The 24,331-nt window shown below is 35.5% G+C and overlaps 1 protein-coding gene and 1 pseudogene across 4 annotated transcripts in view; one reads left to right on the top strand and one right to left on the bottom strand.

The window, feature by feature from the left end:
- Lsm14a (LSM14A mRNA processing body assembly factor) overlaps positions 1 to 24,331 on the bottom strand; it is a 61,122-nt gene that overhangs the window by 35,574 nt on the left and 1,217 nt on the right. The window lies entirely within an intron of this gene.
- LOC124094912 (inhibitor of growth protein 2-like) lies at positions 37 to 4,939 on the top strand (annotated as a pseudogene).

Here is a 24,331-nt window from a genome sequence, read left to right on the forward strand (position 1 = left end):
TATTCACACATTCAGGTGGGGCAGTTTTGATGTATCATGTCAGAAGGTATTCACTGATTTGTAGATATCATTTTTTTTAAAGAGGACAACAGTGGGTTTTGCTTAAGCTAAATGTACTTGATTTAAAAGATTATCAGAATTATGAGGTTGTGTTCTTCCTACGTTTATATTTACCTATATTTCTGGTAACTATGGAAAGGTATTTAAATGTCCTTCCTTGCACTGCTGATTTAATGTCCCCATTCAGCAAAATAATTATTTTCAAACTTATGTCATACTTCTTGGTTAGGGAAGGGGTGGCAACAAAGATTTTTCCAGCCTACAAAGTCCTGTTTTTTTTTTTTTTTTTTTGAAGGTAACAATTACTTGGTTAGCAAAAAGTTCTCTGGAAGCTAGAATGAGCAACTGTCAGTTATTCAGCCTCATGGGACAGCCTGAAACTCCAGAGTTACCTAAAATATCTACTGCATTATTAAGACATATTATTTTGAGCATTACTCAAAGTTAAACTGTGGACCACCTGCAACAGGGTAAACTGGCTGTAAATAAAGATTTTGACAAAATTAGACATTCTGGAGACAGAGTCCAGAAAAACGCATATTAAACCAACCCCCTGAGTCTCTAATGATTATTTAATTTTCAGGTTCACTGCCTTTAAGAATTCTGAAAAATGTATCCAAGCAGGTGCAGTGGCACATGCCTGTAATCCCAGCAAGTCGGGAGGGCTGAGGCAGGAGCATTACTAGTTCCAGATCAGCCTTGGCAGCTTAGTGAGACCCTGTCACAAAATAAAAAAACAAAAAGGACTGGATGTAGCTCAGTGGTAGAGCAGTTATCTATTACATGGAAGGCCCTGGGTTTAATCCCCAGTATTGCTCCCCTTCCCAAATCATTCAAATACAGACTGAATTAGTCCAATCTGGAAGACCAAGCCCAGAATCCACATGTAGCATACTCCCTGTCCACTCTAAGTCTGGAGAAATCTTCACTACTATTCCCTAACTTAGTAGAAGGGGACTGGGATGTAGGTGTCATAAGTGAAAAGGTGTTGAATGCCCCAGTAGAGCTCCCCTTCTCCTAATGGCCAAACAATCTTTAAGCAGTCAGGAGGAAGTGACAAGGAGGCTGAAGAAAAGTGGGCTAAGACAGTAACAAATAATCTAATTCAGCCTCATTCTGGAGCAGAGAGAAAAATCAATGGCTCTTGTACAAAAATCACAGAGAAGTTCTATTAGGTCTTCTAAGGCCTAACCAAACCATTCAAACTATATCCAAGTAAATTCAGAATGAATTAGAAAAGAATCTGTATTCCATATTCAGGCAAGCAGCTTATATTGGAATGTGTAAGGAAAAAAATTATAAAGGGTATGGAATTGAGAAAATTTTTACAGAAGAGATAGATGAAAAGAAGCGGAGAAAAGAGAAGTAAAAGAAGCAATGAATAAGGAGTGAAGAAAAAAACAATAACAGAAATAAAACATGGTCTTCAAAGATACATGAAAAATATTCAGGACTAATATTTATAGCAGCAAAGTAACAGCACAATATATGCATCAAGAACAAGTAACAGGTTGGGCCTGGTGGTGCACACCTGAATCTTGGCTGCTTAGGTAGCTGAGGAAGGAGGATCACAAGTTCAAGGTCAGTCTAGGCAACTTATTAAAAGACTGTCTCAAAATAAAAAGGATTGGGGATATACCTCTGGGCTTAATCCCCAGTATTGGGGAAAATAAAACAAACAAGTCAATGCAGTAATATCAAGTCACTAAAAGAATAATTTGAAGAACAAGCAAAAAATGTGAAGAAAAAGTAAAAGGTAGTACAGTAATAAAAACAAGAGGTGATAGTTATGAAGATCCAAGAATTAACCAATGACCTAGTGACAACAGAATAAGAGAAAATATTAAAAACATGAGATATGGGGCTGAGAACGAAGCTCAGCAGTGGAGCACATATAATATGCTCAAGGCTCAGGGTTCAATCACCAGCACCCTGCACCATCCCCCCAAAATATAGGAAATGGCTAATAAACTCATTCACGCATGTAATTGTACATGATGATTTATTATGGCTCTAGAACAGAATGTAAATTTAGTAGTTACGGAAAGGGCTACAAAGTGTGACAAAATAATAATGCTATTACATAGCATTTTAACAAAAACTGGGAAATTAAAACACAAAAACCACAAGTTTATAAACATATACTTTATCATGTTAAATAGGGAGTCACTTGATTTAAAAAAAATTTTTTTTGATAGGGGCTGGGGATGTAGCTCAGTGGTAGAGCACATGCTCAGCATGCTGAAGGCCCTAGGTTTGCTCTCCAGCATATCCCTCCCCACAAAAGCTAGTAAATGGATTTGAAATTAAGGGTGTATTTCCCAAAACATCTTTGAAGAAAACCTTCCCAAGGCAGGCCCAGAAACTAGAATTTCTCTCCCCTCAAAGAGGTCAGAGAGGGGCTGGGGTTGTGGCTCAATGGTAGAGCACTCGCATAGCACGTGCGAGATGCTGGGTTCGATCCTTAGTACCACTTAAAAATAAATAAATAAAATAAAGGTATTGCACACAACTACAACTAAAAATAAATGAATGAATGAATGAATAAATAAATAAATAAATCCCTAATGTTCCCCTGCCCTTAATCCTTTTGACCTACCCTGTCTGAGACCTACCTCATTCCAGGGGGGTCCTGCCCTGAACACTGCTGCACTGAGAGGCTAAGCAGATTGTTGGAACCACAGACCTTGCTTGTTTTTCTCATCCAACCTACTGGCATCAGACAATACTCTTTTTGTTTAATCTCATTTTGATACAGCTGCCCATGCTTTAATCATGCCTATGCAATGAAGTCTCCATAAAACACCCCAAAGGACAAGGCTATAGAGCTTCTAGGTAGCTGAACACATGTAGGTTTTCCTAGAGGATGGTATATCCAGAGGGCATGAAAAGCTCCATGTCCCTTTTCCCATACTTTACCTATACATCTCTTTATCTGTCTTCTTTGTAACATCTGATATAATAAACCAATAGATGAGTTCTGTGGGCCACTCAAGCAAATTATCAAACCCAAGGAAGGAGTGGAAACCCCAATTTACAACTGGACAGAAGAAGCAAAGGTAAAACCTGGAGTTTGGGACTAAGCCCTTAAACTGTGAGTGCTATTTCCACAGAATTAAATAGTAGATAGTGTCAGAATTAAATTAAATCCAGCTTGTGTCTGCTTTTACAGAGCTGCTTGCTTGATGGAAGGAAGAAAATCTCTAGGTTGTTAGGATCATGAAAGCCTTTTGTTGATTGTGGTGTAAAAGCAGAGGAAAAATAGAGTATGTGTTATTCCAAAAGACGTGGTAAAATCCAAAAATCGACAGTAGGCTGGTAACATTCCTTCTTGCTCACAGGAGGTCAGTCTTTGTTCTATTAAAGTTCTCCTCCACCTTTTAAGGTACAGGAGATTGAGCCCAGGGGTACTTAACCACTGAACAACATCTCTAGCCATTTTTATATTTTATTTAGAGACAGAGGCTTGGTAGGTTGCTTAGGGCCTTGCTTAGTTGCTGAGGCTGGATCCTCCTGCCTCAGCCTCCTGAGCAACTGAGATTATAGGTGTGGGACACAGCACCAGCTTGTTCTATTACAGCATTTAAGGGTTTAGTGGAGGCCCGTCAACATTTTATTACTCAAAACCTACACATTTAAACACTAATCTTATCCAAAAAATATCTTCTCAGAAATATGGAGAATGCCTGATCTGTCTTCTTTGTAACATCTGTTATAAGGCACTGTGGCCCACTGACACATAAAATTAAATATCATACAACTCTACCAAGTATGAAGTTATCTTTCTCCTCTGAAAATCATACTGCATTCTATCATTCTAGCTATACTTCCTCCTTCTAAAATTTAAAGATGCTCAGGAGAAAGATATGTATTTAAATCATCTTTGCAACTCCCACAGAATCTAACACAGTGCCCTACATAGAGCAGACATCTGAATACTTCTTGAATAAATCCTAAAGTGGAAAGGTATTAAGTAAGCTATTTCCAAAAGTATTGAACAGTGTTTAATACAAAGGGAATTGGATTAAATTATACAATAAACCTACTTAGGATAAAATAAAAGAATGTGTTTTGAGCAAACTTCAGAAATAACAACTGCTTACATAGATGGTGCTGGCTGTTTAGGAGGAAGCCAGAATATGCAGGATGTTAGCAGGGTGTTAGTGGGGTTGGAAACTTGTTTGCTATATGTTTCAATTCTCTCTGCCACCCAATGAATCAAGAGGGGGATGCTTCAGCTGGGACTGTCATTGACCCCAGCTATATAAACATTAAAGAAAATTTATGTCTATGAAAAAATAGAATAATGAAGATGATTCAAACCAGAAAAAATACCTATTGCAGCATGTTCAGAGAGCATTAATCAATGTACAAGAATTAGGAGATGAAAAAAATTCAGATCATCACACAAATGCTTGAATTAATGGAAAATTGAGAAAGACAAATGGAGTTACATTTACAGTCTCTCCAAGATCATGCTGAAAGTGAATGAGCCTCAGCAGAAACAAAAATGGATTCTAGCCAGCCAGAAAGAGCTTCAAGAAGATCCCATAGGTAGAGAACCAGTGAAAGTCATGATTTATGTTACAGACAAATGGGATCAAGACTGTGATGATCAGTCACCTAAAGAAAGAAAATCCAAGTCAGCCAAGAAAAAGAAATGCTCTAAGGTCATGCAGGAAAGATAAGCCTCGCCTACTGAATTTGCACTAGATCCCAATGACCTATACATCATTTATGTAACCACATTTCTTCGGGGGAAATGAGAGAACTTATAAAACAAAGAGGAAATGGTATTGCCCAAAGTGCAGGGGGAGATAATGAGAAAACAACAGACTAAAGTACTGAAAAGACACAAAAGGAGAGAAGATTGAGGTAGTGACGATCAATTCATATTTTCAAGGATTTATATGTCTTTTATACAATTTGTTTACTTTTAGAAAATATTTCAAGGTAAATTCAGAAGACTAAGGAATAATGTTTAATCATTAGTATTAATGGTGTATTAAAAGTTGAACTTAGGAAAAAAAACTGGATGCCAACAGAATGTGGGGAAAACTGTTAGTATTGTATAAAATTGTCTATATTTTGATTTAAAAAATCAACTGCAAAAGCATCAAGTCAGGAAAAAGGTTACAGTTGGTATTTCTCTTCTGACATTTACACAGAAGTCCAGCTCTTGTTCTACTTCCAGTACTATACACTAATTCTTGCTGAAACCATCTGAAATATAGCAGATTTGGAATAAAGCTATAAAAATGAAACTTTAATATTTTTTAATTATTTAAATATTAAAAGAGCAATCATCTCTTCTACAGTGCAGACCCTTTGTACAGGCCCTGAAAATAAAGTGGTTGTGAACAAACATATATAATATGTATTATCACATATAATATATAATATACAATATTATATATAATATATAAATATGTTTTATAAAATATGTTATACATACATTTATTTACTTACTTGATTGAATGAACCCAGGGGCTCACATATGCTAGGTAATGCTCTACTGATAAGCTACAACCCCACTCAATGGATTTTCTATTTAGGACCAGAGCTACACAAAAGGTTCCACAGGCCTGCTCTTTGAATTGCACCACAGTCTGCTTCTATAAAACCCCTTTTTCCCACAATCATAGGTTTAAGATCTTGCTCAACTAATGAGATTCTCTCACTTGCAATTTCACTCGCTTCCTTTTTCAGGTTAAGGAAGTATTCTTTATCCAAAATGCTTGGGACCAGATGTGTTTTAGATTTTGAAAAGTGGTGTCCTGGGGATGGAACCTGAGTATAAATAAAAAAATTCATAAATGTTTCAAATATACCTTATACACATAGCCTAAAAGTAAATTTATATAGCACTGTTGGTATTGTATAAAATTGTCTATATTTTGACTTCAATCTGTTACTGGACTTCAGGTGTAAAAAGTTACCAATTTTTTATTTTCAAATTAGGGGTGCTCAAGCTATATACAGAGATTTACTCAGATATAAATATATATATATATATATACACCCCCACACACACACATATACACATATATATATTTATTTTTTAGTTGTAGGTGGACATAACTTTTTTTTTTATGTAGTGCTGAGGATAGAACCCTGTGTCTCATGCATGCTAAGTGAGCACTCTACCTCTGAGCCACAACCCCAGCCCTTCTTTTTTTAATTAGCTGTAGATGGACACAATATCTTAATTTTGTTTGTTTATTTTTATGTGGTACACAGGATCGAACCCAGGGCCTCATACGTGCTAGGAAAGTGCTCTATCACTGAACCACAACCCCAGCCTTCTTCTTCCTCGGGTACCAGGGTGCTCTATCACTGAACTACCTCCCCAGGCTTTTTTATTTTTTGCTACTAGCGTTTGAACCCAGGGGTGTTTAACCACTGAGCCACATCCCTAGCCCTTTTTATTTTGAGATATGGTCTCACCAAGTTGCTTCAGGTCTTGCTAAATTGCTGAGACTAGCTTTAAGGCTGCCTGCCTCAGCCTTCTGAGCTGCTAGGATTAAAGGCATGTTCCACTGCACCTGGCATAGTCTTTTCATATTTCTTATTTTGAGACAGGGGTTTGCTAAGCTGCTGAAGCTTACCTTGAATTTATTTTATACACACACACACACACACACACACACACAATACCTTTATTTTATTTTTATATGGTGCTGAGGATCAAACCCAGTGGCTCATGTGTGCCAGGAGAGCACTCGGCCACAGAGCCCCTGCCCCAGCCCCTTTATAATTTTTAATCCTATTGCCTCAGCCTCCAAAGTCACTGGGATTACAGGCAAGTGCCTCTGTGCTCAGCAATATATTCTTCTTAATCATAATAATTTCAGACAGCTTTAAGTGGACACTGAGGAGTGCAAGTAAGAATTTCGGGGGAATGACACAGAGAGAAATGTAAAACTAAAAGAGCAATTTTGAAATTTTAGATGGTGAGATAATAATGAAACAATAATTGTCCTGAAAACACTTATTAGAAAGCAAAGATTTGTTTTTAACAAGGATCTCTTTGAAACTGTAGGTAACAGAGATCCTGAAATATTTCTATAAAGCACAAGATGACCAAAGAAAATTGATTTAGAAACCCATTTTTACTCATCTAAGAAAGTAAAACATTCTTCATGTTGTCATCAGTTATTATTATATTGTCTTCCCCGATTAAAAACTTATCAAGTTGTTCACCTATACATTTTCTGACCAAGTAAAGTTTTCAGAAAAAAGTACTCTTCATGTGATCAACAAATAGTTGATTTGCTAAAAAAAGTGACACAACAGAGGAAAGATGTTGGTATCTAGCTGTGAAACGTACTAAAATAAAACTTGATAAGCACAAAACTAGTTTTAAGTCTACATTTCCTCTTTGTCAACTCTTAAAATAACTGACCTCACCATTGCCAACTTTCCCCTTTGCTTTCAATCAAGTTTTATACGATGCTGTTGGAATAAACTGAAAGCTGAAATGTTACATTACCAGCTAAAAATTTTCTATGGCTCCCTACAATTTATCAAGAACACTTGTTGGCCAGGTGTGGTGACACAGGCCTCTAATCTCAGTGACTTGGGAGGCTGAGGCAGGGTGATCACAAGTTTGAGGCCAATCTCAGCAACTTAAGGAGGCTGTAAGCAACTCAGCGAGACCCTATTTCAAATAGCTAAGGATGTGGTTCAGTGGTTAAGCGCCAAGGGTTCAATCCCTGGTACAAAAAAAAAAAAAAAAAAAAAAAAACCAAACAAACAACCAAACAAAGGACTTGTTAACCTGACATTTAAATGGCAGAGTAAATGATGTATTATGTAAAAGGAAGCAAAATGAAAAGGGGGCAGGGCTGAGTTGGTTATCTGACACCTTCTCATTGTCATCTGAAACTTCCACAGCTTTAGTTCTATTTTCTTTGTAAATTTTTTCTCAGTCAGTTGCATTTCTTCAATAATAGCCATGTAAAGAACACTGAAATTCAAGGGATCCTTGTGGAAAGGCCTCAAATCTGAAGGGACTTGATTAAGAAAATGATAGCAAATGATGCAAGTATTATGGGCCAGGACAAGGGTTTGTGTAGCTACAAAGACAAGGATCTCTTTAGCTGTCTGTTTCCCTGATACACTACAGTATCTATGTGTCTAATTCTGACTTACCTGTCAGGCCACAGCTTAAATGCTGTCTTCAAGAAATTTTGTACTGCTCTCCTTTCTAGCATCTAGCATAAGGCTAGCATATAATCAGATGTACTTACTTAGTAAGTGCTAAATACTTCTCCTGAATGACAAATTATTAAATAGTATATGCAGATGAAAGGTATAGGGGAGTTTGTATTTGCTGGTGCTTTTAGTATTACAGAAGAACCTGACAGGTGAAGGGGCACTCTAGACACAGATGTAACATGAGGCCCCCAAAAGAATCAGAACAAGTAGAAGGATAAGGAGGCAAACCCCTGTTAAATTTAGGTTTTATCCATAAAGAAGTATAAAGTTATTTTTAAAATGTTGGGGGCTGGGGCCGTAGCTCAATGGTAGAGTGCTTGCCTCACATATGTGAGGCACTGGGTTGGATTCTCAGCACTGCATATAAACAAATAAATAAAAATCCATTAATAACTAATAAAATATTTAAAAAATTAATGGGGACATCAGTCGGAGACAATGTAATTTTGAAAAAAAAAGTAGTTCTTGAGAAATTACAGAGGAAGCTGAATATACAGCAAGAAATAAAGATTTCCTACATTATGAATAGTGGTAGTAAAGACTGAGAAAGGGGACAGATAAGAGAACAAGTCAGAATTAGCAGAGCATAGGAATATGCCAGAAGAAAAAACAGGAAAGACAGAATTTACTTAACATTTGGTGTGCATTTACTATAGCAGGTTTGATACCTTCCTTCATTGGTTTAGACATAAGCTAGGTACTGTAACATATATTAACTTAGGTAATCCTCACAAGGATTCTGTGTAGTGTAAGGGGCCATTACTCTCATAAAGAATGAAAATAATTACAAGAATGAGGATTAAAGAAAACTGCATGAGGGTGGGATTGTGGCTCAGTGGCAAAGTCCTTTCCTAGCATGTTTGAGGCACTGGGTTCGATCCTCAACACCACATAAAAATAAATAAAGAAAAAGTTAAAAAAAAAAAAAAAGAAAGAATGAAAACCAAAGAAAGGTATGAGTGGTCTGTAATGAAACCCAAGAGAGACATCTAGGAAGTTTATAAACAGTGAACAGTTGGCTTATTTACAACGTTTCTTTCAGAAAAACTGGTGGACATATTTGGATCACATTTATATAGTTATAAAAGTAAAGACCATATTTTGATCACTCTTCAAAAAAAAAAAAAAAGTTTCTTTGACTATGTAAAACCTGAACTGAGATTTGCAGATGAAGAGGGACAGGGGCAGGGTGCAGTCCCTGAGGCAGAAAGATGTTTATAAAATGAAAATGGGAAAGTACAAGAGAAGGAATGGGCAGAACGTGTGGCATGAAATAAAGGCACCAAGGAGCAAGGTAAGAATTTCAGTTTTCCCAAGAACTAAAAACCACTAAAAGATTTCAAAAGAAGTGACATGATTTTGTGAAGATTACTTGTGGGCCAGATAAGAGGTGACAGAGGTCTGGGTCAGGGTGGTTATGGTAAAGATGCAGCGAAGAGAGGGAGTCAAAAAGAATTTAGGAGGTAAAATCAAAAGGAATAGAAACGGGTCTGAGGTTATAGCTGGATTTGATCCTCACACAGCACAACATAAAAATAAATAAATAAATAAATAAATAAAATAAAGGTATTGGGTTCACCTACAATTAAAAAAAAAATAAGGAAAAGAGGAATAGTAAGATTAACTGGATATGAGGTTTCAGGAAAAGGGGCAGATTTTACATGTCTATTTTGAGTATTCATTGTTCATTCAAAGGTAGGAGGCTAGATCATTTTCTCAGAAGTTCTGCCAAGTTCACAGCTTCTAAGCATTGTCATTTAACTTCAAGTAAGTATATTCATTGATATATTTTTCCTGGGGTGAGGAAAAAAAAGTATGGCTATAAAAAAACGTAGACTTCTAGAATATTTTCTGTGGAACAACACACTAAGGGTACCATAAAACACATAAGTTAATAAATAATGGCAATAAGGAAATTTAACTGTGTTCTATTTTGGTTATTTGACTACTCAGAGGAAATAATCCCTCAAAACAGGGTAAAGTGTCTCTCCCATGTGCACTCAGTAAGTAATTGTTCAAAGAGGATCAGTCACACTGAGGAATGAGGTATGCATTAAGAAATTGGACAGTGACTTAAGTCACTGTTAAAAGAGCACAAATCAAATGTCAAAAACATTCATTCTAAACTTCCGTTTGTAAATCTTGGTATATTAAAAAAATAGGGTTGGAAATGTGCTAAACTCATAGCAGTATTTTCACTAATACCACTAGAGCTTGCCTCTATAACTGAAGTTTGATAGTATTCCCTGCCACATACACTGAGCTTTAGAAAAATGTCCACATGCACAAGTAGGTTGGGTATTTAAAAAATCTACCTGGGTGGCTAAGGGTGTAGATCAGTGGTAGAGTATGTACTCAGTATATGTAATGTCCTGGGTTCAATCCCTAGGACAAAAATTAAAAAAAATAAAACAAAAACAAAAAGAGCTAACAATAAGAGCACACAGCACACATGCAAATCAAGTCAATATAGGAAATAGAAAATACCAAATCAATACAGGAAATATTAAGATGTAGCTTGCATTCTATGATAAATAAACAAGAACAGGCTGTGAACGAAAAGAGAAAAATTACAAACAACAACAAAAAAACTCCAGGTAGTTTTACATATATGCTTACATTATCAACTGGATAGCTCTGAAAGCCAAGCACAAGATACTGAAGCCTGAATGACAGGTTGTAGAGGGAGAGGTGTTTTCACTAAGTTATTGAAAATTTTTATCATAATCAATGATTTCTTATTTAAAAAACCACACACACACACACACACACACACACACACACTCACTCTCTCTCTCACTCACACTCATTTCACTCAAACTCAATGTAACTATAAAACAGAAGGGCACTAACACATTGGTGAACCAAAAGACCAATTTGAGAAAAGGTCTCAGAATCTAGGGCAGAAAATTTAAAAGCTAGAAAATATACAAAAATAATGGAGGATAAATGTTTAAAACTATATATCTGTCAAAAGAACTCCACAATGAGAAACAATGATCAAAAGAACAAATAGTTTTCCTGAGCTAAAGAAAGGCTTGATTCTTTAGATCAACAGGACCACCCAATACAAGACAGAATGTTTAAAGAAAAAGTCCTAGAAGAGTTCAAATGGAAGTTGCTGGAAAATCCACCAACAATATGTTTGTTATACAGAAAAGAGAATCAGACTAGTATCTAGCTTCTCACATGTAGCAGTAAATGCCAGGGAACAACAGAACAATGTTAAGGAGTACAATGGAAAAGAAACCTGGTAAGGCAAAATATTTTACATGTGAAATAACAAAAAGACCAATAAGAATATTTTTTCTTTATTCTTTTTGGAAAGAAAATTTCAGCCAAATGAATTAAAAGAATTGTGAAATAACTTAAAAGTTTTTATCTATATCAATATTGCTAATAAAACTGTTCTTAAAGGATTCTAAAAAAACAAGCAATATAATAAGAATCTGTAATTACAATCTCAAATTATGTAAACCTGGAAAATGGAGCAAAGGGAAAAAACCCCAAAAAGTTGCATAAGTTTTGGTTTTAGGCACATAGAAGGTAGTTTTTATTCATCTATCTTGGAAAACTAATAAATCTGAGGTCAGTCTCAGCATTTTGGCAATTTAGTGAGACCCTGTCAAAAATACAAGGACTGGGGATGTAGCTCAGTGGTAAAGCACCTCTGCATTCAATCTCCAGTATCAAACAAACAAAAACAAAATAAACAAAACAAAAACCCCCACCAAACCCATTATAGCTAAGTTGATATATTCCAAAACCCCCAGTGATACCTATATACACTATAGGGTATATACACACCCACATCAATGATAAAGCTTAATTTATAAATTAGAAACAGTAAGAGATTAACAATAACAAAAAAATAACAATATACTATAATAAAAGTCATGTGAATATAGTTTCCCTCTCAAAAAAAATTTTTTTTTTTTTTTTTTTTTTTTTTGCTATCAGAGATTGAACTCAAGGATGCTTAACCACTGAGCCACACACTAGCCCTTGTTTTATTTTAAGACAGGGTCTCAGGACTAGGTTGCTTATAGCTTAGCTAACTTGCCGATGCTGGCTTTGCACCTGTGATCCTCCTGCCTCAATGTCTTGAGCCGCATAAATAAAAATTTATGCCCAGCTCAAATTTTGATTGTACTATATTTACCTTTCATATGATATAAAGATGATACAATGCCTACATGATAAAATTAGGTGAGGAGGTATTTTTGATACAAAGCTTTAGGTTACTACATAAGGATTATTTGAAACAGAAGCACTGCTAATACTGTGATACTTTGACAGTAGATCAAAGATGGTACCTCTAACTAAAGGTAGGGTAGTGTATTACAGGGATGATTCACATCCTGGACAGACAGAGCAGGACTGTGTAAGACTTCATCAAACTACTCAGAATGGCATACAATTTAAAACTTATGAATTGATCTTTTAAATTTTTCATTTAATATTTTTGAACCATGATTGACCAAGGGAAACTGAAAGATAAGTGAAACTGCAAATAAGCGTGGACAAACTGTGTAACTGTTTGAAATTTAAGGTCTCTAAGAATGTAAGAATTTTAAACACTGCATGGTCCATCAGCATTACATATTAAAAGCAAAGCAGAGTATAGAAAAGTACTCTAGGACTAGGGACAGGAGCAGGTGCTGAGTAACCAGGCACAAAGCTTTCTGGGATAATGGAATTGTTTAAAACTGGACTATGGTGATGGCTGCACAACCGTCACTGTATTGTACAATTACAATGAGTTAATTCTACAGTATATGAATTACACACAGGAAGACTGTTGAGAAGAAAAAAAATTACATAATTGTATATAGTTGCTAAAATGATACAACCCATTATGTCCTATCTCTCATACATAGGACACTGATTAAAAAAAAAAACTTAAATTGAGTAACAAATAGACCACTTTTGATCACTTTGATATAAATGTTTTTAGAACTCTATTCTTTTGAGAAAATAGGTGAATGATTAAAAAATTTTCATATACATATGCAAACCCCCCCTAAATTCTACATTATGATTTCCCATCTATTTTAACACACCTGTGTCAACATTGTTGAAATAGAACTGAAAACTTGAAACTTAATGGGTTTAATAAAATTTAACATTAATTATTGTATTTAAAAAACTCCACTTATCAGAAGAGAAACAGATTAATATTTTCTCAATATGGATGTCTCGGCATCTAGTATGCATACATTCATTAAATGACATCGAAGTGTGGTACCTCTGCTCAACTGTGCCTAGGTTATCCAAAAACTTCTATGTTATGCTATCCTGAGAATACATGAAGATAACCAATTGTATGACATACAGAGGGATTTGAAAATTTGACCATTGTTTGCAAATTTTTAGCTCCATCTTTACCCACAAATACTTCATACCCTCTAGTTTCCTTTGTACTGTTGATAACAATTCCTGAGCCTTTTAGGAGTTTAGGGATACAAATAAGGTTACTTCTTGGCTTTATCAACTGCCTACTTAGGTTGCAGTATTCTCATTTCTGCTAAGAAGTCAATTCAGTCTCCATAATTTTGTGATGTTATTTACATTTCAAATTACTTTGTCTTATATTGATTTATGTGTTTTTAAAAGTCCCTTTCAGGTAGTTCTGATAGAATTTATCACCAGGGAGGAAAAGTAAAAACATGTCCATTCTGCTGTCTTTACCCAATAGTCTAAATTTAATCTTTTTTTTTTTTAAAGATTTATCTTTTCTTCTTCTTTTTTTTTTTTTTTTAATATTTATTCTTTAGTTTTCGGTGGACACAACATCTTTGTTGGTATGTGGTGTTGAGGATCGAACCCGGGTCGCACGCATGCCAGGCGAGCGCGCTACCGCCTGAGCCACATCCCCAGCCCTAAATTTAATCTTGATATTTTAAGCTGCTTTTAATCTCCCAAATGATTAAAAAAAAAAAAAGTGAAGAGACAGAGATATGAGAATGTAAGAGAAACAGGAAAAAAAGAGACAAAGAGAAGAGGATAAATGTATCCATTAGGAGTTTCAAAAAGGAATAGTGCTGGGCATGGTGGCCTATACCTGTAATCCCAGCAATGGTTTGGGAGGCTGAGGCAGAAGGATTACAAATTCAAGGCCAGTCTCAGAAACTCAGGGAGACCCTATCTCAAAAAAAAAAAAAAAAAAAAAAAAAAAAAAAAAGGCTGGGAATATGGCTCGCCTTCGGTTCCCTCCTCCACCCAAAGACTGGGAACAGGAAAAGGGAGGAACAGAAACAAGATAGAAAGAAAATGACTTTTTAGATTCTCCACAGAGAATTGAGTCTGAAGACTCATCTGCAGATCCAACAAGGTCCATAGACAAATACTGGGGGTAAGGGGGGAGTGGGGGAGAAATCCCAATAATCACATTTGAAAATTCTAGGGTAAAAAATTCTAAGCTTCCAGAGAGAAACATTCTTAAGGATCAGATTAGCAATAGCAATACCAGAATGTCAGAAGACAGCAAAGCAGTAACTTCAAAGTTCTATACAGAAGATATTTAAATTTTCAGCCACCCAACCAATCAAGCCATCAAGAAAACAGGTTGGGCTGGTAATACAGCTCAGTGATGATACAGTACTTGTCCAGCATGCAGAAAGCCCTGGGTTTGAACCCCAGCACTGCAAAACAAAAACAAAAAACAGGTTCAGTAAGAAAATCTGTCATCCAAATACTCCATCTTTTTAAAAAATTTTCATTACAAAGCAGCGGTCAAGTAAAACTGTGTAATAAGCGTGTCAATCAAGAGGCCTTAACTGGATCTAAGAAACAGGAACTTTAGAGTGTCTTTGACTAAACTAGCAAGAGATAATGAACCAGAGAAAATAAGAGGTGGTAAGAGGTGGTAATAGATCCAAATTCTGGATCTATTTTGAAAGTAGACGGGCTGGGGTTGTGGCTCAGGGGGCTGCGGTTGTGGCTCAGTGGTAAGAGCTCTTGCCTAGAACGTGTGAGGCACTGGGTTCGATCCTCAGCACCACATAAAAATAAATAAACTAAGGTATCGTGTCCATCTACAACTATATATAAAGAAAGCAGAGCTGATAGGTTCAGATCACATATGAAGTGTGAAAATGAGAAGAATCAAGCATGAATCCAAAGTTTTTGACCTTACCAACTAGAATATGGAGCTGTCATTCAATTACATGAGGAAGGTTGAGGAAGAACAGATTTAGGACACACTGAACTGAGATTTTATAGTTATCCATCCCCTTATGTGGAGATACTAAGGAGGTGACTGGACATGTAGATCAAGAATTCAGAGAAAGCTTTGTGCAGTGGCATATGCCTGTAATCCCAGCAGCCCAGGAGGCTAAGGCAGGAGGGTCTTGATTCAAAGCTAGCCTCAGCAAAAATGAGGTGCTAAGAAACTCAGTGAGACCCTGCCTCTGAATAAAATACAAAATATGGCTGGGGATGTGGATTAGTGGTCGAGTGCCCCAGAGTTCAATACCTAGTAACCTCCTCCCTGTCCAAAAAAATTGTGCAGAGAGGTATAGGCAGAGAAAGGAATTAGTAATGTATAGAAAATATTTCAAGTTATGAACTGGATGAGGTCATCAAAAGACTGCAGATGATTAAGCCATACCTGGTGACATACCTATATCCCAGCTACTGGGGAGGCTGAGGCAGAAGGATTATTTGAGCTTGGGAGTTCAAGACCAGTCTAGTCAACATAATAAGACCCCCAACTTGAAAAATAAAAATACTAAAATAAAAAGACACAGAAAGATTAAAAGAGAGAAGTGAGTCCTGAAGCTTTTCAACATTTGGAAGTTTAAGAGTTGAGAAATCAACAAAGGAAACTGAAAGGAAGTGAGTAAAAAATGAGAAAAAACAGGATAAGGTCAAGTGATAAAAATACTTCACAGAGAACAGCTCAACTGTGCTGTACAATGTTGACTGGGTTAGGAGAATGAGAATAAAAACTGACCACTGGATTTAAAAACATGGAGGTCTTGTGGTAGCCTTGATCAGAACAGCTTCTTATCTGTGGGAATAAAAATCTAAATGAAATGGGTTTTAAAAAAATGGACACCAAACACACACACACACACACACACACACACAAAAAAACACAAAACAAACAAACAAAGGGACATAAGTGGTTATAGATAGTTTCAAGGAATTTTGCTATAAAAAGAGGCAGAAATAGGGTAACAGAAAAGAGGAAATGCACTGTTGGTTTTTTTTTTTTTTTAAATCAGAGGAATAATAATATATCTGTAAGAAAACTGAAAAAAAATATTAAAGAAGAAAAAAACTAAGGAGAATAGCAAACTGCAGGGCCAATGTACCTGAGTAATGAAGAGGGATGAAAAATGAATAAACAGAAAGGAGGTTTTAGGCCAAAGTAAAAATAGTTTATTTTGACCAGCAAAAAGGTAGAGGTCTGAGGGCAAAAATGCAGGAAACTGGGTAGATGTGAAATAAGTTTATTAAAAATTCTGTATTTGTCTGCTTTTTAAAAAAATTTAACTGGTACATAGATTAACGGGGTACCACGTAATATTTTGATACACGATACACTGCATGATATTTAAATTAAGCAGAGCACAGTAACCCACACCTTTAATACCAGCTCCTCAGGAAACTAAGGCAGGAGGATCCAAAGTTCCAGGCCAGCCTGGAAAACTCTGTGAGACCCTATCTCAAAATAAAAATAAAGAGGGCTAGGAATGTAGCTCAGTGGTACATACTAGGCTCAATCCCCAGAATAACAATACATACATAAAGCTAGACAAGTTAAACATAGCTAACTCTTCCAACATTTATCATTTCTTTATTACTTTCAAAATCGTTGCTTCTAGCTTTCTGAAAAGTACTATACTGTTATCTATAGTCACCCTATTGTGCAACAGCACTTGTCTGCTACTATTTTCTCAGTTAGAAAGGAAGAAAGGTTAATAGGCGGGCTGGGGATGTGGCTCAAGCGGTAGCGTGCTCGCCTGGCATGCGTGCGGCCCGGGTTCGATCCTCAGCACCACATACAAACAAAAATGTTGTGTCTGCCGAAAACTAAAAAAATATTAAAATTCTAAAAAAAAAAAAAAAAAAAGAAAGGTTAATAGGCTGAAGGTAAAGATGAAGGAGGTATAGGAGGTCTCAGGAAAGGAATGGAATAGCCAAGTAGAAGAGTATAATGAAAGGTCTATGGAAAAACAATATGATTTTTGGGAAGTGACTATAACTGTTGAGGTTAGTGAACATAAGTTTAGAGTAAAACTGGTCAGTAAGTCTATGTTTATATAACCATGGTTATGATTTCTGCAAGCTTGGATGTAAAAATGGCAAGAGAGGGGAATGGGTATAGAGTCAGGGTATTTTTTTTTAAATTTTTTATTGTTGGTTGTTCAAAACATTACATAGTTCTTGATATATCATATTTCACACTTTGATTCAAGTGGGTTATGAACTCCCATTTTTACCCCGTGTACAAATTGCAGAATCACATCAGTTACACATCCATTGATTTACATATTGCCATACTAGTGTCTGTTGTATTCTGCTGCCTTTCCTATCCTTTACTATCCCCCCTCCCCTCCCCTCTTCTCTCTCTCTACCCCCTCTACTGTCATTCATTTCTCCCCCTTGTATTATTTTCCCCTTTCCCCTCACTTCCTCTTGTATGAAATTTTGTATAACCCTGAGGGTCTCCTTCCATTTCCATGCAATTTCCCTTCTCTCTCCCTTTCCCTCCCACCTCTCATCCGTGTTTAATGTTAATCTTCTTCTCATGCTCTTTGTCCCTACTCTGTTCTTAGTTACTCTCCTTATATCAAAGAAGACATTTGGCATTTGTTTTTTAGGGATTGGCTAGCTTCACTTAGCATAATCTGCTCTAATGCCATCCATTTCCCTGTAAATTCTATGATTTTGTCATTTTTTAATGCAGAGTAATACTCCATTGTGTATAAATGCCACATTTTTTTTATCCATTCGTCTATTGAAGGGCATCTAGGTTGGTTCCACAGTCTTGCTATTGTGAATTGTTAGAGTCAGGGTATTTGCACCGATTGTAATGACTATCCATGAAATTTAATAGGAAAGAGGTGAAGTTGTGAGGGGGAATGAGACACAGTGAAAGGTAGTAAGATCAAGACACTGTATATTATTAACAGGTCTGAATGCCTGATAAAGTTGGTGTATTAAAGACTCGTGGTTAGAATTAACAATGGGATTGCTACTCTTTATTAAGCACTTAGAATAAACTAGTTATTTCAGTATCACTTCATTTAATTATCAGTATGACTCTGAAAGATGGGCATGGTTATCACCTCTATTGAAAAGATAAAGAAGGGGCTGGGGTTGTGGCTCAGTGGCAGACTGCTTGCCTAGCATGTGTGAGGCACTGGGTTTGATTCTCAGCAAAACATATAAATAAATAAAATAAAGATCCATCTATATAACTAAAAAAAAAAAAAAAAAAAAGAAAAGATGAAGAAGCTGGGTGTGGTGGCACACACCTGTAATCTCAGTGACTTTAGAGGCTGAGGCAGGAAGATCCCAAGTTTGAGGCCAGGCCAGCTAAGCAACTTTGCAAGACTCCGTCTCAAAATAAAAAATTAAAAAGGTCTAGGGATACAGCTCAGTAGTAAAGAGACCCTGGGTCAATACCTAATACCAAAAATAGAAAGAAAGAGCCAGGAACAGTAACACAAATCTAAAATCCCAGCTCCCAGAGATTCAGGAGGCTAAGGCAGAAAATCACAAATTCAAGGTCAGCAGCAATTTAGCAAGACTATTAAAAAAAAAAAAAAAAAAGTGGTGTATGTAGCTCAGTAGCGAATTACCCTGGGTTCACTCCACAGTGGTGGGAATGAAGAAAAGTTAAATTACTTGGCCCATGGTCAAAACTCTTTTCTTCCGGTCTAAACAAAACCAAACCCCCACAAAATTATAATAAGATTCTTGTGAATAAATTATTTTACAACAATGATATCATATTTAAAAATAGCTGAAGTACAACTTTACAGCATCATGAGAGAAAGGGTAAACTTTTCTTATAGAAGGCATCTTCTAGCATGAAGCAATTAAACTATTTTGCGGTTATTGTTATTAGTGGGGCACTGAATTAAATACAAAATTATTGTATGTTATTATGTACAAATAAGATTTCTTTTTTCTTTTTTTTTCTCTTTCTCTTTTTTTGTTTTTGTTTTTGTTGCAGTACTGGAAAATCAAACCCAGGGCCCAGGCCATCATGTATTTTAGGTAAATGCTTTACTGCTCCACATTCTGAGTCTAAATAAGACTTCTTTACTTTTATTTCTTTCCTTCTCCTATTATATTCTTTGGGCTTACTGTTTTCTCTATTTCTCGTACACAAAGTCATGGCTCATCTTAAATTATTAGAAAATGTACAGTTTGGGGCACCTAACTTCAGATTCAGAGTTACCAAGTTTTCTGTAACAACAAAGCAACAATAAGTTTCCAAGGCTTCAAGTTCTGGCAACATCACTAAATAGGGCAACCAAAAGAAACCAGGGCTTTACTAGGGCTTCAAGTTTCACTAGATCTTTGCAGTTCTAGGTCGTGATTTTGTGAATTGCTAGATTAATATCTCTAAGTTGTATGAGACATAAATAAAATACCTTATAAGTATTTCATCCATCATACAAAGCTCTACTACTCTCTGCTGGGGCTATGGTTTACAACTACATGTCTAACTAACAATCCTGAAGTGGACAAACTACGTTAGTGAAAACTTATCAGATGATTAAAGAAATAATCTGTTTACAATTTACCACTTTTGTGTCCTTCCAATAATCCCTTGATTTTAAGGGCAAATCATTTAAGAACAATTGTCTAATATAATTACTCTTTTTAAAATATCTTTATTTCGTTTATTCATTTTTATGTGGTGCTGAGGATCGAACCCAGTGCCTCACATGTGCAAGGCAAGCACTCTGCCACTGAGCCACAACCCCAGCCCCATAATCACTATTTTTTCATGAAGTTTCTTGTCCTTATGCAGTGGCAATCTATTTTCCATCTGAATTATTATCCAGGCACAACTAAGTAAGATACATAAGAATTCTTTATTTTAGATAAGAATTTTACTAATTTTAGCTCATTTCATTTGGCACTATATATATTCATTTACAGATACAGGTGCAAATATAACTGGAATTATTTTATAAACTATTCATGTCTATTGCACTTCATGATAATTTCCTCCAAAATCTGGAACTGATTTTTTCTTTAAATATTAAATGAAAATGATAACTGAGCTGGAATCACAAAATAAAAAAGTTTATCTCCCCAACAATGTCAATTTTGTCATAAAAATGCATCCTTTTGTATCCCTACTAGCTGAAATTCTCCAATACTCCTGTTTGGGAAAGCTGGATATTTTAATTTTAAATGGAAAATACATTGTGAATATAAAAAAGCATTATTTGGAGGTATCCCCAGGAGATTTTTACAAGATTAATAAACTAAAATGCTAAATAATTTCCATTTACTCACTCACTAAATAAACATTTGTTCATCCCAGTTGGTCAGACTCTGAAGTGGGGAGGGAAGGTGAAGACAAGCACATATATGCAAATAGCAAAGAAGATGAAGTGTAGGTCATGATCAGTACTAAGAAGAAAATAAACTCAGAGCTGAGACAAAGACTGCAACAAACTGCAGAAACAAACTGTAATCCAGATTAGCCACAAACACACTTAATAGATTGACATCAATGCCTTTCCAGAGTGCCTTTAAGACCTCTTGACATTTACTTAGGTTCCTAGGATCAAAGCTCATCAAGCTTACCTTAGTTTCACTTGACAGGACTAAAGCTAGTCAGTGAAATCGCTAACAGAATATAAAGGACATCATCCATTGAGCAGAACCTTTCTGATTAGACTTTTGATTTTATATTACGTGATTGCACATATTATCCAAACTATACATTTTCAAGAGAGAAAAGGGATGTTTCAAATAATTATGCTAGAACAAGCATTAATGATGATTCCCACTAGGGTAAACCAGGACATATAGTCAAACTAATTCTATACCACATCAAAAGCTAACTAGTTAAAAATTTCTAGAGCACTATATAGTTTGAGGTATATTTAAATTATAAGTACTCTTCAAATAAAAGACCCAAATTATAGCTGGGTGCAGTAGAAAACAAACGCCTGTAATCCCAGCAACTCAGGAGGATGAAGAGTTCAAAGCCAGCTTCAGCAAAAGTGAGGTGCTAAGCAACTCAAGTGAGATCTTGTCTCTAAATAAAATACAAAATAGGGCTGGGGATGTGGCTCAGTGGTCGAGTGCCCTTGAGTTCAAATCCCAGAACCCCTGTACCCCAAACACAAAAAACCTAAATCATAATATGGACCCATATAAGCCAAATGACTTATCTAACTGCCTCACACCATACACAAAATCTGTTTTAGGTGCATTATATACCGAAAGGTAAAAAAAAGCAAAATCAAAGTATTTTCCATGACACCAGAGAAATACTATACCACACCAAAAAGGGCGAAAAAGCAAAGGAAAGAAAAGGGGAAAAAAGGAAAGCAAAGCAAAGCAAAGCAAAGGAAAGAGGGGAAGGGAGCAAACAAAGAAGGAAAAAGACCAGTCCACTAACCATCAAAGAAAAGCCTGATAAACATGTCACATTAAAATGAAGAACTGTTCATCATAAGAAACTACTAAATGGGAAAAGATATTTGCAACATAAACATCCAAGTAAGGATTTATATTCAAATCCAGAATTCTATAAAAAGACATGCATTTAAATAGAAAAATGGGCAATAAGTTTCAGAAGGACTTCATGAAAAATGAAATTCAAATGGCCAAGATATGAAAAGACATCCAACATCATTAGTAGTCAGGGAAATGGAGATTAAAATCACATTCAACTAGTTTGGCTAGAATTAAAATATATAATGCCAAGTATTACTGTTGTCAAGGAATATGGAGCCATTAGAACTGTAACATACTAATAATTGAGGTAAAAGGTAATAAACTATTATTATGGAAAACTGTTTGGCATTACCTAATAAAGACACATGTTCCCTATGTTTCTGCAATTCAAATTCTAAGTATATAGCTTCAAGAAAAATATCCAAACAGCCGGGGTGGATAAGGCAGGAGGATTGCAAATTCAAGGTCAGCTTCAGCAAATCAGTGGGGTCCTAAGCAACTTAGTGATCCCTATCTCAAAATAAAAAATAAAAAGGAATAGGATCTCCATATGTAAGAATACATTCTAATTCTGTGAGTAAACTTTCAATTTTAATCTGTTAGACTACCATTCTTCAAATTCTGAAAAAGTAGACTTTTCAGATATTACATTATTCAACAAGTCATGTAAACTGTAAAATTTTAAGACTGAACTCCTCACTTCTAATTTTGAAATATGAAATAAGTATTCAGTATTGATTGGATGGTTATAGTTTTAGATAATAAGAAATAGATAATATAATCAAGATCTGGCAACTCCACTTTTTGTAAGCATGATTAAATTCCAAAAAACCCATTATATATTAACTCATACTTCTTAAGAAAAAGAATACATTTATGTATGGACTAAATACCAATGTAATGGGCTGGGGTTGTGGCTCAGTGGTAGAATGCTTGTCTATCAAGTATGAGGCACTGGGTTCAATCCTCAGCACCATATAAAAAAACAAATTAAATAAAGGTATTGGGACCACTTACAACTAAAAATATTTTTAAGAAAATATCAATGTCATAAATGCAAATTAAATGATTAAACATTTTTAATTGCTGTATTCATATTGTTAAATTCATACATTGTTACGACAAAGGAACAAATTGTTTGATGTCATAAATTTAATGTGATGAATTTAACTATTACAAATACAATATTTATTGATTTTAGTATCTGTTGAAGAGACACATTTAAACATGGAACATTAAAATACACATCTTTAGGTTCATGTACAAAAGTACATAACTTTTAAGAAAACGATTGAAATTAATATATTGGAAATCTCAAAAATGTATGAACTCTTTTCTTTGTGAGAAGTAAAGGGAACACAGCCAACTCACTGATAAATCACTAAGCTGGCAAGACATCTTTTAAATTCAGATCTTTAAAAAATATATATTTTTAAAAAAGTTATTAATGGGTTGGGGCTGGGGCTATGGCTCAGCAGCAGAGCACTCGTCTAGCATGTATGAGGCCCTGGGTTTGATCCTCAGCACCACATAAAAATAAATAAAAATAAAGGTATCGTGTCCATCACAACTACAAAAAATTTTTTTCTTAAAAAGTTATTAAGCTGCTTTAATGAGAAACACTGTTCTCAACCTATATGTGGTTCTCACCAAGTATTTTAGAGAACATTTTTCATGATTTCATAAAGACATAAAACTAAGCCACTACAGTATACAGTCAAATATAAAAAACTTAATATAAAAATAGTTATTAAAGAACAACCAAAATAAGTCATTTAAGATGCATTACTGGTCAAGTCTTTTAATAACCACTAAACAAAATTATGCACCCTGAAGTAAAGTGAGTTTCTAAACAGATGACAAAGAACTAACCCATTTTAACAGGCAATGAATGAGTCATGAGAAGACTGCTGGCTAAAGCAATCCTCCTGCTTCAGTCTACCAAGTAGCTGGGACTATAGCAAGAACCACAGAGGTCAGCTACTGTTTTTCAGAAAAAAAACTTGCTAAGTTTTAAAAGTATGCGATTCAAGTATTTTTTTTTTTTTTTTAGTAAATTTACTGAGTTGTGCAATTATCACCACAATCCAACTGTAGATCATCTTAAACTACTCTTTTATAGCATAAGGTTCCTTTAAAAAAATTTTTTTTGTTGTTAGTGCTGTTGATGGAACCCAGAAAGCAGGGCCTCAAGCACTCCAGGCAAGTTCTCTACAACAGGGTCACACTCTCAGTCCCAATAGTACACAGTTCTGTAATATAAAGAGATTCTTTACCCAGGTATAAGGTTTGTCTCAAAACTAGCACTATTAAAAGGGACTAATAGAGCATTTAAAAAATGCCATTAAAACTTTTTTGCTACTGTGAAACAACTTTTTTA

This window comes from Marmota monax, unplaced genomic scaffold (genome assembly GCF_021218885.2).
Source record: "Marmota monax isolate L192 unplaced genomic scaffold, Marmota_monax_Labrador192_F-V1.1 WCK01_AAM20220418_F8-fsc00101, whole genome shotgun sequence".
NCBI classification, from domain to species: Eukaryota; Metazoa; Chordata; class Mammalia; order Rodentia; family Sciuridae; genus Marmota; species Marmota monax.